The following is a 15,135-nucleotide window of genomic DNA, read 5'->3' on the forward strand; positions in this document are numbered from 1 at the left end:
GGATTACAAGGGGGCCCTGCAGTCTTTATGCAATTAATCAATGACGTTCTAAGGGAGCACCTGTTTAAGGGGGTCCTTGTTTACTTGGACGACATTCTTATCTTCACTGAAACAAAAGAGGAACACGTCAAACTTGTCAGAGCGGTTTTAAAGAAGCTGCGAGCCCCACCTATATGCCAAACTCTCAAAATGCGAATTCCACCAGGAAAGGATAGACTACCTAGGTTATCGCATATCCCCCCAGGGCATTGAAATGGACCCAGAGAAGGTCAAAGCAGTATTAGATTGGGCGCCACCACACCCCGCACAAGAAAGCAACTACAAAGTTTCCTGGGCTTTGCAAACTTTTACCGCCAATTCATCCCCTCATTTGCCCAGATAGCCTTGCCCCTCACTAACTTGCTAAAAACGAAGGGATCACCCTCAGTAAAACCTAGCCAGCCACTAACATGGACAATGGAGTGCCAAGCAGCGTTTGAGAGACTAAAGAGACTTTTTTCTGCCGAACCAGTACTAAGGCACCCAGATATGGACAAGCCCTTCATAATACAGGCAGATGCAAGTGATGTGGCAGTGGGGGCTGGGCTATTACAAGAAAATGATGATGCAGTATTGCAACCCTGTGCATATACATCCAAGAAACTCACAGAAACAGAACAGCGCTGGCCCGTATGGGAGAAGGAGGCTTATGGGATACGTTGGGCATTACTCACGTGGCGACAGTTCCTGGAAGGCAACAAAATTCCCTTCCAGGTGTGGACCGATCACAAAAATTTAGAAGCCCTGAAAACGTCCAGGAAACTCAATCCCAAACAAGCCCGCTGGTCCCAGCATTTTCACCAATTCCAATTTAAGCTCAAACATTTACCAGGGAGAAAGAACTTCCTGGCAGATGCTCTATCTCGCATGCCTCAATATAACAGCGCACGAACCACAGACTCTAGACCAATAATGGCAGAGTCACAACTGGCAGCACCAGTAACCACAAGAACCCAAGCCAAATTAAAACCACAACTGGACAGCCAAACTGGAATTGAATTCAGAAAAAGTTTGGAAACAGATGAATGGTTCCAGAAAAACAAAAATGTGTGCACAATGAGAGACGGGTTGCCTTGGGTAGGGGAAAAGTTATATATACCAACAACTCAAAGAGTAACTTTCATGCACCTTTGCCATGACACAAAATCAGCAGGGCATTTTGGATTTGTAAAAACTTTACATTTAATTAAACGGCAATTTTGGTGGCCATCCATGAAAAAGGACATTGAAAGTTATATAGCCAGTTGTCCAAAATGTGCCACGGCAAAGAGGTTGCAAGGGAAATTGCCAGGACTATTGCAAACAGTGGCAAGTCCCTCAGCCCCCTGGAGAGAAATAGCCATGGATTTTATAGTGGAATTGCCAGAAAGCAATGGGAATACTGTGGTCTGGACGGTCACGGACTTGTTTTCCAAACAGGTGCACTTTATCCCTTGCCAAAAGATTCCCACTGCAAAAGCCTTAGCAAAACTTTTCATCCAACACATTTACAGATTGCATGGGGCACCCCAACGCATCATCTCTGACAGGGGGTGCAATTTACGTCTGCATTTTGGAAGGAATTTTTATCCCTCTTAGGAACCACTCAGGGACTGACATCTAGCCACCACCCTCAAGGAAATGGATCGGCTGAAAAAATGAACTCCGTACTTAAGCAATATTTAAGATGTTTTCTTAGTTTCCAGCAGACCGAGTGGGCGGACTTACTCCCTTTTGCAGAAGTTGCCTACAATAATGCAGTCCACTCCAGCACAGGTTACACTCCTTTTCAAATAGCCACCAGTCAAAGTTTCAACCCCATGCCAGAATTAACCCCAAACGAACCAACGATCCCTTCGCTGAAAGAATGGATGGAAAAATTACAAAACACCTGGCCAATAGTTAGAAAAGCACTAGATGATGCTAGGCAGGCATACAAAGCACAAGCCGATAAAAAAAGGGTTGAGCCTACACCATTCATTATAGGAGAAATGGTGTACTTATCTACAAAATACCTAAAGTCCCTACAGCCCTGTAAAAAACTTGGACCAAAATATATAGGACCTTTTCCAATCAAAAGAATCATAAATCCAGTAACAGTAGAATTAGAATTACCCAAAAATCTCAGGCAAATACACCCAATTTTTCATTGCAGCTTGCTGAAAAGAGAGCATCAGTCACCTCTACGGCCAAAATCCCCCCCCCACCACCTCCAATCATGGTGGAGGGTGAACAACACTTCGAAATAAAGGAAATCCTTGACTCTAGGAGATATCATGGAGCAACTCAGTACCTAGTTGCCTGGAAACACCTACCTGCCTCACAAAATGAGTGGGTCCATAAACGTCATATCAGAGCCCCGAAGCTATTGAAGAAGTTTCACACAGAGTATCCTAACAAGCCTAACTAACTTTTATACCTGTTTTGTTTTCTTGCAGGTGGATCTCTCTTATTTTTAAGAGGGGCCGGATGTCAGAATCCAATTATATTTCATCTTTAATTATCAAATATAGAAACTCCCAATTCTGCCTTCTCTGGATTCTGCCATAAGAGGGAGAGAAGGGGGAGAACAAAGGGGCTTTATGGCCCTCACTTCCTTCAGTAGACCTCTAAGGAGCTGAATGCTGAATGTGTGTTTATTGTAACCTCAAAGCGTTAGCACCAAGAACCTTACCATAACAAAGAAGGGTAATTGCCTTTCATGTAGTTTATTTGAAGTTTCCACCCAGACGGAAGAAAGAAGAAAGGGGGTGGAATTGTGATGCCTGAAACTATCACTGGAAGGGGGGTTGATTGGGTGGGACTACTGGGGAACCCCTTAAAACCTTGAATGGGAGGGCTTGGACCCCAAGTCCTGTCTAGCATGCCTGCAACCACTTCTTTTTAATAAAGGATTCCTGTTGGAAGAATTATTCCAAGAGTTCTGTCTTCTTAAGATGCAAAGTGGGGTGGGTCCTTACAGCAACTTATGTTACTTCTCATTCTAGGGTACATGATCTGATATTTGCATCCAAGCAATAATCAGATCTGACGCTGCTCAGCTTCCAAACACAGACAAGATTTGTCAAGTTCTACCACCTGCTAAGACAAAGTTGAAAAATAAAACTGCCAATATTGAAATATATGGTGCAATCAGACTAAAATTATTATGCACAGTATGGGTTGTCGTATCCACAGAGCTGGAAAAAGGTACCGAAAATGGCAATTGAAATTATCAGGAGGGTTGGCAAACCCCATTATGAGGAACATTTACAACTTTGTGGGCTATTAACGGGAACATGACAAAGGTATATAAAATTATGTTCAGCAGAGAGAAAATGAACTAGGAATGCAATTTTCTACCACCCTCATATTATTAGAACCTGGAGTTATCCAATTTACTTGATAAATTTAGGAGATTCAGGAGAAATAAAAAGAAATATTTATTCCCATAGTACCTAGTTAAGCTATACAATTCACTATCATCAGATGCGGCGATGACAATTTTAATGGTTACGTAGAAATTCACAGTGGAAGAAGCTATCAACGTTATTATGTTAGCCATGATAGCTATATATTACTTCTTGTAATGGAGGTGGTGTACTTCTTAATACCAGGTGCTGGGGAATATGTGTAGGAGAGAGTTATCTCTTTCATTTTCTACTTTGGGCTTTGGTTTCAAATTAATCATGTTGGGAAACAGGATCTGAAATACAGCAGTTTGTGGTCTGATCCAGGAGGGCCTTTATTATTCCTTTTTATATTTATTTATTTGAATTATGCCCCACATTCTCTCCAAGAGGGATGTCCCTTCACTTTATCCCCACAGCAAGAGAGCTCTGAGGTATGTAGAGATGAGAGAGAGGAGCTGGCCCCAAATCACACAGTGAGTTTCTTGGGTCCATAAGTAAGTTTCAAACTGAGCATTCCTAGGCCTCATCCAACACTGACATCAATATTCCAAAATTACAGGACAGCCGAATTCTAATGGTTCTCCGGATATGTTTATGTTTCTTAACAATTTATTTATAATACTATATTATCACCTATTAATACAATCTTTGGGAAGAAAGAGAGAGAAGGGGGGAACGAAGGAAAGAAGGAAGGAAGGAAGGAAGGAAGGAAGGAAGGAAGGAAGGAAGGAAGGAAGGAAGGAAGGAAGGAATATTTTTCTTCTCTTTTACAACCCTTTTGAAGGAAAGAATGAAAGAAAGAAAGAAAGAAAGGAAGGAAAGAAGGAAGGAAGGAAGGAAGGAAGGGAAGGAAGGGAAGGAAGGAAGGAATAATTTTCTTCTCTTTTACAATCCGAAAGAAAGAAAGAAAGAAAGAAAGAAAGGAAGGAAGGAAGGAAGGAAGGAAGGAAGGAAGGAAGGAAGGAAGAAAGAAAGAAAGGAATATTTTTCTTCTCTTACAATCCTTTCAAAGGAAAGAAAGGAAGGAAGGAAAGAAGGAAGGAAGGAAGGAAGGAAGGAAGGAAGGAAGGAAGGAAGGAAGGAAGACGTAAATATTTTCCTCTCTTTTGAAATCTTTTCTAAAAAAAATATTCCTTTCTATTAATTTAAACAAAAAATGGAAGGGAGGAAGTTCAGAGAAACCATAAAATTATACCTCAATACATTTGTAGTCCAAAACTGTATTAACATAACAGCATCATTAAGACCAACAGGAAAAGAAAATGAGTAGTGCTCAAAGTCTACAAGCTAGGGAAATATTTTTGAAATGCAAATGGAGGGGAGGAAAAGGATTTCTCTGGACTCTGGTCTGTTGGAAAGAGGAATATGTGACCTAAAGAAAAAAGAAAAAAAAAAGCAAAAGCCAACATTTTTTTTTTTTTAAAAAAAAACTTTCCTTGTGGCAAATTTCCTTGACAGTCAGATAGACCTGTCTTTCATTGCCAACTGATTTAGCCAAGCATCTAATCTCTATCCTTGGCTATAAAGCACTGAAAGTCATCCAAGAAAATTAGACCAGTTAAAGCAGCTCAGAGTTAGACATTTTCACACTGGGCTGGAACAACTATTAAAAACAAGGCAAGATGCTAAATGATGTCTAAAATGGATGTAACTGGTGGTTATCAACCTTTTGGATCCCCTTTAATTATCTCTTGTGGCCACAGACTATGGCCACAGACCCCAAAGACTTAACTCAAGATTTAAATCATAACATTTTTTTCCAAGCCTTCACACACACACCCCGTGACAACATTGCACCCCCCCAGGAGTCCACAGACCTCAGATTAAGAACCACTGGATGTAACCATCTCCCATCGTTTTTGTCATCATAAAAGAGGGACCTTGGAGTCCTAGTGGACGGTCACTTGACTATGAGCCAGCAGTGTGCAGCAGCAACCAAAAAAGCTAATACAACCCTGGGTTGTATAAACAGAGGCATAGAATCAATATCACGTGAAGCATTAGTACCGCTTTATAAAACCCTAGTAAGACCACACCTGGAATACTGCAGCCAATTTTGGTCACCTTATCACAAAAAAGATGTTGAGAGCTTGGAAAAAATTCAGAGAAGAACAGCTAAGATGATCCAGGGCCTGGAGACTAAAACTTACAAAGAACGGCTGAATGACCTGGGTTTGGCTAGTCTAAAGAAAAGAAGAAATAAGGGAGACATGATAGCAGTACTGCAGTATCTGAGGGGCTGCCACAAGGCAGAGGGGGGCAGGTTGTTCACCAAAGCACCAGAGGGCAGGACGAGAAACAATGGTTGGAAACTGACCAAAGAGAGAAGCAACCTGGAACTAAGGAGAAATTTCTTAACAGTGAGGACAATCAACCAGTGGAATAACTGGCCTCCAGAAATCGTGGGTGCTCCATCACTGGAGATCTTTAAGAAGAGACTGGACATTCACCTGTCTGAGATGGTATAGGTTCTCCTGCTTGAGCAGGGGGCTGGACTAAAAGACCTCTAAGATCCCTTCCAGCTCTATTCTATTCTAAAACCTTGAAAGAAATCAAAATATGTTAAATCAGTGGCGGCCACTCTTTGGCTATGTTTATTCCCCTGTAAAACAAGACTATTTTCTTGCATTGTAACCTTTAAATGTGTGTGTGTGTGTGTTTGTGTGTGTGTGTGTGTGTGTGTGTGTGTGTGTCAGAAATTATGTATGTTTGTAGACTGGTAGTTTATAGTTTTCCCTCAGAGCTGTCCTGAGGCCATTTGACATGAAGGCAGCATATATAAATATAGCTTCTGCAAATGAATGAATAAATACATTTTTCCAAATGTGTAATAAGTCATCTCTCATGTATTTTGGAGGCTACCATCCTGAGGCTTGGGAAACACAGATATGGTTCTCCATCTCCCTATTAATTGCTTCCAACCTGCTGAGTTGAACAAAAGAAGGAGACGCCCCATTGAGATCCACAAAGACTGTGCATTTTCACCGCTCTACCCTGTATGACATGAAATAACTGAGTTACAGAGAGTCCTTGTGAGATAGTCATTAAGTGAGCTTTGTCCCATTTTTAAGATCTTTCTTGCCACAGTTCAGTGAATCCCTGCAGTTGTTAAGTGGCTAACATGGTTGTTAAGTGAATCTGACTTCCCCATTGATTTTGCTGGTCAGAAGGTTGCAAAAAGATGATCACAGGACCCTGGCAGGCTGAAAATGTCATAAATATGAGTCAGTTGCCAAGCCCCTGAATTTGGATGACCTGACCAGGGGGAGGCTGAACAACAACAACAATAATAATAATAATGTTAGAAGGGACCTTAGAGGTCTTCTGGTCCAACCCCCTGCTCAGGCAGGAAACCCTATACCATTTTGGACAAATGGCTGTCCAGTCTCTTCTTAAAAACTTCCAGTGTTGGAGCATTCACCACTTCTGGAGGCAGGTTGTTCCACTGGTTAATTGTTCTAACTATCAGGAAGTTTCTCCTTAGTTCTAGGTTGCTTCTCTCCTTGATTAGTTTCCATCCGTTGCTTCTTGTCCAGCTTTCAGGCACTTTGGAGAATAGCTTGACTCCCTCTTCTTTGTGGCAGCCCCTGAGATATTGGAACTCTGCTATCATGTCCCCCCTCATCCTTCTCTTCATTAAACTAGACATACCCAAGTCCAGCAACCGTTCCTTATATGTTTTAGCCTCCAGTCCCCTAATCCTCTTTGCTGCTCTTCTCTGTACTCTTTGTAATAGGAAAGATGAGGAGAAGAAGAATAGTAGTACAGCCTTACTAGATACTTTGACAATATTCTGGGAATTAGTTGTTTAGCAGAGTGATGGCATGGGGAAAAAAAAAACTATTCTAGTGTCTGGTGGTTCTGCTTCCTTTTCAGCCACAGAAACTACTGAGATGAAAAAAGTGTTTTGTCAATTTTAGTGTAAGCCTTTAGTCACTTTGTGCTACATAAATGGACAGGCAAGCAGAACCGTGTAGGCTCTATGCTTACACTGCTGCTTCAAAGTTTTGGAATGTTGTTTGTATATTCATGAAGACATTCGGGCCTATATTTATTAAGAAACAAGATATCTGTGGCCTGACATTGTTGGGGTAATGTGACAAATGGTGCAAGGTCTGAGGGACACAACTCATCAGGAGAGATTGGAGGAATGGAATATGTATAGTTCCTCCGATGTCAGATCATCATAGATTATTAACTCCAAGGTCACCTTCAGACCAACAATCAAGTAAGCAATACCCTAATCAAGAAATGGCCCAAGAGCCATTAGTAAACAGCCCAACCAAAAGATCCCTAAGACCCCTCCCATCCACACAGACTGGCAAGACACCAGACTATAAACTGACAGCAAACAACACTGCTTACGAGCACTGATGATGTTACCTAGTTGGGTAATGAAACATCTGCAAGAAAACAAGCAAGCTTAGAGAGCACCAAGGACCCCTCATTTCAACTGTGAGCTACAAATATTTTCCTTCATTGAATATGCACAGCCTGGAGGACAGAAGGAAAAGGGAGGATATGATTGAAACCTTTAAATATATTAAGGGGGTGAATAAGATCCTAGAAGGCAGTATTTTCAATATTAAGGGGAAAAAAAGCAAGAACACGGGGTTATCATCTCAAACTGACAAGAGGAAAATTCAAAAGTAATGTTAGAAAGTCTTACTTCCACAGAAAGAGTAGTGGAAGTTCAGAACCAACTTCCTGTGGAGATAGTGGGTCAATCACCATTAACTGAGTTTAAACATAGTTGGGATAAAACACATCCATCATCAACAATGGTTGGAAACTGATCAAGGAGAGAAGCAACCTGGAATTAAGGAGAAACTTCCTGACTGTGAGAACAATTAACCAGTGGAACAGCTTCCCCCCAGAAATCGTGGGCGCTCCATAACTGGAGATTTTTAAGAAGAGACTAGATAGTCACTTGTCTGAAATGGTATAGGTTCTCCTGCTCAAGCAGGGGGCTGGACTAGAAGACCTCCAAGGTTCCTTCCAGGTCTATTCTATTCTATTCTATTCTATTCTATTCTATTCTATTCTATTCTATTCTATTCTATTCTATATCTGATCAAAAAATTAAAAATTAAAAATCCCTCAAAAGGCAGTCTCAATGGACCACTAATTTTTTTCTGTTATCTGTTTCCTATGCTTCTATTAACAAAAAAGATGTTGAGACTCTAGAAAGAGTGCAGAGAAGAGCAACAGAGATGATTAGGGGGCTGCAGGCTAAAACTCATGAAGAACGGTTGCAGGAATTGGATATGTCTTGTTTAATGAAAAGAAGGACAAGCGGTGACATGATAGCAGTGTCCTAATATTTGAGGGGATACCACAAAGAAGAGGGAGTCAAGCTATGCTTCAAACCACCTGAAGGCAGGACAAGAAGCAACAGATGGAAACTAATCAAGGAGACAGAGAACCAACCTACAAATAAGGAGAAATTTCCTGACAGTGAGAATAATTAAACAGTGGAACAACGTGCCTCCAGAAGTTGTGGGTGCTCCAACGGAGACTTTTAAGAAGAGATTGGACAACCATTTGTCTGAAATACTATAGGGTTTCCTTCTTGAGCAGGGGGTTGGACTAGAAGACCTCCAAGGTCCCTTCCATCTTTGTTATTCTGTTATTCTCAATACTTGTACAGACTTGCATTGGACAGGAGAATGGTGCACACAAATGAGACAGTCATATATTTGTTTTTGCCCAATGACATGAAGCAAATCAGAAAGATAACACACTGATGAGGGAAGGACGAAAGACTTAGCAAACAGAATATTGATGAATTTGCCTTTTCCTGGTCATCTGGAAAGGTTGAGACACTTTTGCATCATATAGGGCAAACAAACAGGCTATTAACACAAAGAAGAATATTTCCAATCTGTCTGCAGGGAAAAAAGAAAAAGAACACGGTATAAGTAATTAGACGAAATGTAAATTCAAATGGGTTCTCGTCGTTGGTTGAAGCTTGGGCTGACATCTCCTTTCGGAGTGATGTTCCATTTATAAGAAGACGGACCCCGAGCAAAAATGAATGGGCAATGATAGCTTTTCTTCCGAATACGTTTCCTGTGCTTTTCAAGGGAGATGGAAATCTATCGCAGTTTAAATAGATGTTTTCCATATGTCTTGTGTGCAAGTGGAATTGAAGCCATTGCACAAAACATAGGAGGCACGGTCGTTTTTTTTAATGGGCTCTTTAATCTGCAGAGTTTAGGCATTATTTGGGATGAAGGGATTCTAAGAAATGAACATCTGGTATTAATAACTTCTGTACATGAAAAACTATAATGGAAGCCGAGCTCATTGTGGTTGGCAGATGTGTTGTTGCTAAACAAGAAAGCAAGGAAGAGAGATTTCACAATAATGCCGGCTCGATTAATCCCCAGCAAAACAGAACTTGATCTTCATTCAGCTTGCATAATGCATTGATTTGCAACAATAGCTTGCTCTGTATGTAGTCTTTTCATATTTAGCTGCATTTTGATAATGAATAGTCGTATACAAACAGGCTCCCCACTTCTCTCTTTTGCTGCCTTGGCTTTCAAATTAATTGCCACTTTATTCTGACTGCCAAAGCAGCTCTCCTCTCAACGGTCAATATCATTTTGGCGCTTAATGATTTACTGACAAAAGACAGGAGGAGCTGTGAAAATATTTGCCCTTTGTTTTTGTGGTTCTTTTGTTCCAAGGCAGGAATCCTAAGGCATCTGGCCAAGTTGTCTCTGTGGAAATTGCTGAACTACAAATCCAGAAGCAGTAATAGTAGCAATGGCAATAACACTTAGACCAGGGGTGTTAAACTCCCCACGTCACGTGACGTGTCGTGACATATCATGACTTTTTCCCAGCATTTGGGCAAATTTTGGGAGACAGTGGAGGACAGGAGGGCTGGTATTCTGTAGTCCATGGGGTTGCAAAGAATTGGACATGACTCAGTGACTGAACAACATCATCTTTCCATAGTCAAAACTATCTCAATGTGGGAAGCATTATCTAGTAAAGCTGCTAGAACCCAAACATATATACCAGTGGTGGCGAACCTAGGGCACGCATGCCAGAGGTGGCACTCGGAGCCCTCTCTGTGGGGCACACATGCTGTTGCCCTAGCCTCGCCTCTCCCTTGACCCCCTCCTCACCAGCAGCCCCCCTGGAGGAGAGTCGCCCCAGGGTGTGGCCCACGCGAAGCAGCGCAGCCAAGGACATGGCAGCCAGGCAGCGTAGACAAAGCTCTGCTCTCACGCCCCATCGTGATTCCCTCCCTAAATTAGCCATCATATCTCACATTATCCAATTAGTGTGAAGGTCAAATGTTTTCTTCCTCTTTCTTTCCCGGGCTTTACCCCCAACGCCCCTTCTGCTCTTTATTAATCCCATAGTTACCAGACAATTCTGCATATTGTCAAAAGCAAGAATGTACAATATTTGCAGCGTTGACATAGTTGATGCTGCAGGGTGCAGGCAGAGGGCGTGGCCGCCATGGCGCTCCTGGGCTGCCTGGGCGATCTGCGGTGGGCCCTGAAGGCGGTGAGTGGTCCTGTGGGCAGGTGGGGCGGGGGATGGGTTGGGGTGGAGCAGGGGCGGGGCAAGGGGTAGAATGGGGGCGGGGCCAGTTTTTGGGCACTCGGTCTCTAAAAGGTTCGCCATCAATGATATATACAGTAAGAGGCAAGAGCCCCATCAAAAGGGGATTAGCAAGACTACAGTTTAGATATTACATCCCCCCTCAGACAAGTGGATCCAAAATGTCTAACTAGAAAGAGAACAAAGTATGAAAAAAGTGAATAAATGAATCTTCCATAATTCATTGTAGAGCCGAGGTGGCGCAGCAGTTAGAGTGCAGTACTGCAGGCCACTTTAGGTGACTGTGTTCAGCAGGTCAGCAGTTCAAATCTCACCGGCTCAAGGTTGACTCAGCCTTCCATCCTTCCGGGGTAGATAAAATGAGGACCCAGATTGTTGGGGGAAATGTAAATATATATATACATTGCTTACTTGTGTACACCGCTTAGAGAGTGCTTGCACTTAAAGCGGTATATAAGTCTCATAAATAAATAAATAAATAAATAAATAAATAAATATAGTCTGCAGTCTCCTTGGCTTCCCAACATCTTTTTTTTTCTTTTAATATCCACATCATCCCTTCCATCGGGGTGGAATCAGGGCAACTGAATGGAGCTGAGCATTTACTGGCTGGATACCCTTCCTGATGCTTATGCAGAGTTCACAGTAGATATTTCCTTTTTGCTCCCAGAGAGAGAAATATCTGCTGCTAGCTAGGATCAAACTCACATCCTCTTAATTGTGAGGTGAGAATTCCACCTCTAGGCCACCCTGCCTCTCTGCCTTCCCAACGTCTGATGTTCAGAAAATTCTAAGGCCTGTTTTGGGAACTCCAGGACTTCTAACATGGTTGAAGATGGTCTAAGAGCAATTAGAGAGGGGGAAAAAAAACCGAGACAAAGATTCATCTCTGCAGTGTTTAGAACAGGGGTTCTCAACCTTGGCAACTTTAAGACTTGTGGACTTCAATTCCCAGAATTCCTCAGCCAGCTTGCTGGCTGAGGAATTCTGGGAGTTGAAGTCCACAAGTCTTAAAGTTGCCAAGGTTGAGAACCCCTAGTTTAGAAGCTTCCTCTGCTGCTTCACTGATAGATTTGTCATACTTAAAACACACTAACAAAAAGGCCGAGGCTATAATTACCTAATTAACATATGCAAATGGTACAACTTGCATAAACAGCAATCCTAAGGGAATTTCTATTAGAAGGATGAACTACATTGAGGGTGACAGCCTTTTTAGTGTCATTAGGGTAAACGAGGTGGTAATGGGCTGTGCAGATGATGGCAAAGTCAATAATTTATTTCTCCCTTCTCACTGGGATAGCTTTTTCAAACAGCCAGGAATCTTAATTGAAATGTAAATGCATGATAAATGAGAAAGGATGGCTGGTGAAAAGTGAAACTGGGGAAACGAAGAAAGAAGAGTATTCAAGAAGGATTTAAGAAGGAGGAGACAAGAAAACACACACACACACACACACACACACACACAAAAAAAAAAAACCCAGGACCAACTGAGAATAGGATCAAAGTTTAGAATAGCTTAGCTTGATCTAGCAGATGTGTGGCAATAACTGAAGAAGGCTAGAATCAGAAAACAAGATCAAAAGCTTTGTATGGTGACATTCAGGAATCAGATATCGCAACTCTCTCTCGACAGAAAAGTAGACATACTGTATGCAAGCATTGATCAAGGAGATGAATATGAGAAGGGAGACACAATGATCCAAAGCATGTGTGTCAAGGTGTCTATTTATTATTTATTAAGCATATGGCGATGTTACATTAGCCAGGAGACCACAATGCTAATGCAGAGTAGTAGTTTGCCAGCCTAAGATTGCTAGCTCCTCTTTGGTTCATAGGTCATGAAACATAGAATAGAGTAGGGAGGGATCTTGGAGGTCTTCTAGTCCAACCCCCTGCTCAAGCAGGAGTCCCTATACTATTTCACACAAATGGTTGTCCAGTCCAGTTGCTTCTCTCCTTCATTAGTTTTCAACCATTGTTTCTTGTCTTGCCTTTTGGTGCTTTGTAAACAGGTTTGACCCTGTCTTTCTAGGAGCCCCTCAAATATTGAAATAGTGCTATCATGTCACCCTGAATCCTTCTTTTCATTAGATTAGACATACCCAATTTCTGTAACCGTTCTTTGCATGCTTTATCCTCCAGCCCCCTAATCATTTTTCTTGCTCTTCTCTGCACTCTTTCCAGAGTCTCAACATCTTTTTTTGTATTGTGTTGAGCAGAATTGGATGCAGCATTCCAAGTATGATCTTACTAAGGCTTTGTATAGTGGTACTAGAAGTTCACATGATCTTGATTCTATTCCTCTATTAATACAGCCTAGAATTTGCATTGGCTTTTTGGGCTGCTACCACACTCTGTTGGCTCACATTTAAGTCCTCACTAGGACTCCAAGATCTCTGTTATCATTGCTGGCATTAAGCCACGTTTCACCAAGCCTATACCTATACAGTTGGTTTCTCTTGCCTAAGTGTAAAACTAGTGTAAAAAAATGTGAAGTTCACTTCCCAAAGTGTGCTACAGGAGGGTGAGCTAGCTCCACACCAGAAAGAAAGACAAGCATCTTTCTTGCAGCATCACCATGGGCCTCTCCCTCCACTGAAGCTGCCTTGCAAATGGGCATCATAACTGGGGAAGTCCAGCACCAGCAGGATTCTAACCATCCACACGAAGCGGCTTGGCTGCCCACTGAAGTGGTACCTATTTATCTATTTACATATAACATGCTTTCAAACTGCTAAGTGAGCAGCAGTGATAGGACTGGAGCAAATGCCATCTCTAGTACTATTAAGCCACTGAGCCTCTTCGTCAAGGTGTTGATAGCTGCTCAAAAGAATTTCTGCAAAGAAATACCAAGTTGCAGACTGAACAATGGGACGGTGTAAACTTCCATTTGGAAGTTGGACCATAAGAGTTGGACCATAAGAAAGTTGGACCGTAAGAAAGGCTGAGCGCAAAAGAATTGAGGCCTTTGAACTATGGTGCTGGAGAAGACTCCTGCGAGTCCCTTGGACTGCAAGGCGATCAAACCAGTCAGTCCTAGAAGAGATCAACCCTGACTGCTCTTTAGAAGGCCAGATCCTGAAGTTTAAACTCAAATACTTTGGCCACCTAATGAGAAGGAAGGACTCACTGGAAAAGGGCCTAATGCTGGGAAAGACTGAGGGCAATAGAAGAAGGGGACGACAGAGAATGAGATGGCTGGATGGAGTCACTGAAGCAGTAGGTGTGAACTTAAATGGACTCCAGAAGATGGTAGAGGACAGGAAGACCTGGAGGAACGTTGCCCATGGGGTCGCGAGGGTCGGACACGACTTCGCAATTAACAACAACAACAACAAAACTTCCAGGCATGTGTGGGTTTTCTTAGAGAAGATGAAAATCTTATTAAGCAACTGAAGGATCAAAGACAAACCCACATTAAGAGAATTTATGGGGTTTTAGTTGAATTGGACTCAGAAACGGAACTAATTAAAGATTGTATGATTAGATGGGCGCAGAACTTTGGTGAGCCAGTTTCATTGGACACCTGGGAAACTATTTGGGTGAGAAATGTCAAATTTACTCAAGCACAGAATTTAAGGGAGAATTTTTATAAAATGTTTTATAGATGGCACCTTGATCCACAAAAAATGTCTTACATGTACCCTGACGTGCAACCTAAATGCTGGAGATGTGGTTATAAGGAGGCTTCCTATTATCATATTTGGTGGTCATGCAGAGAGATAAAAGCATTTTGGATCAAAATATGGTGGAATATCCAGAGAATTTTTAGAAGGAGGGTAAAATTTACTCCGCAATTATTTTTGTTAGGTATTGTTACAGATTGTGATACAAAGGAGGTTGTATTGATGTTAAATTTGATCACAGCCGCGAGGCTGTTAGTTGGACAATATTGGAAGAAGGAATCTTTGCCTACATTGCAGGAATGGTTTTTTAAAGTAGCTTATCTGGCGGAAATGGCAAAGATTTCGGCTTTCTTAAAGCAACAAACGCAAGAGAAGTTTTTTGCTATCTGGGACAAATGGATAAAATTTATACAATTTAGATTGGGTATACAAAAATATCATATAGCTTTTTCATAAGTTTTATTTTTATATATATTATAGATATCTTTTTTATATATATAAACATA

The sequence above is a fragment of the Crotalus tigris genome, unplaced genomic scaffold, assembly GCF_016545835.1.
Source record: "Crotalus tigris isolate CLP2741 ecotype Arizona unplaced genomic scaffold, ASM1654583v1 scf7180000021105.705825, whole genome shotgun sequence".
Lineage (NCBI taxonomy): Eukaryota > Metazoa > Chordata > Lepidosauria > Squamata > Viperidae > Crotalus > Crotalus tigris.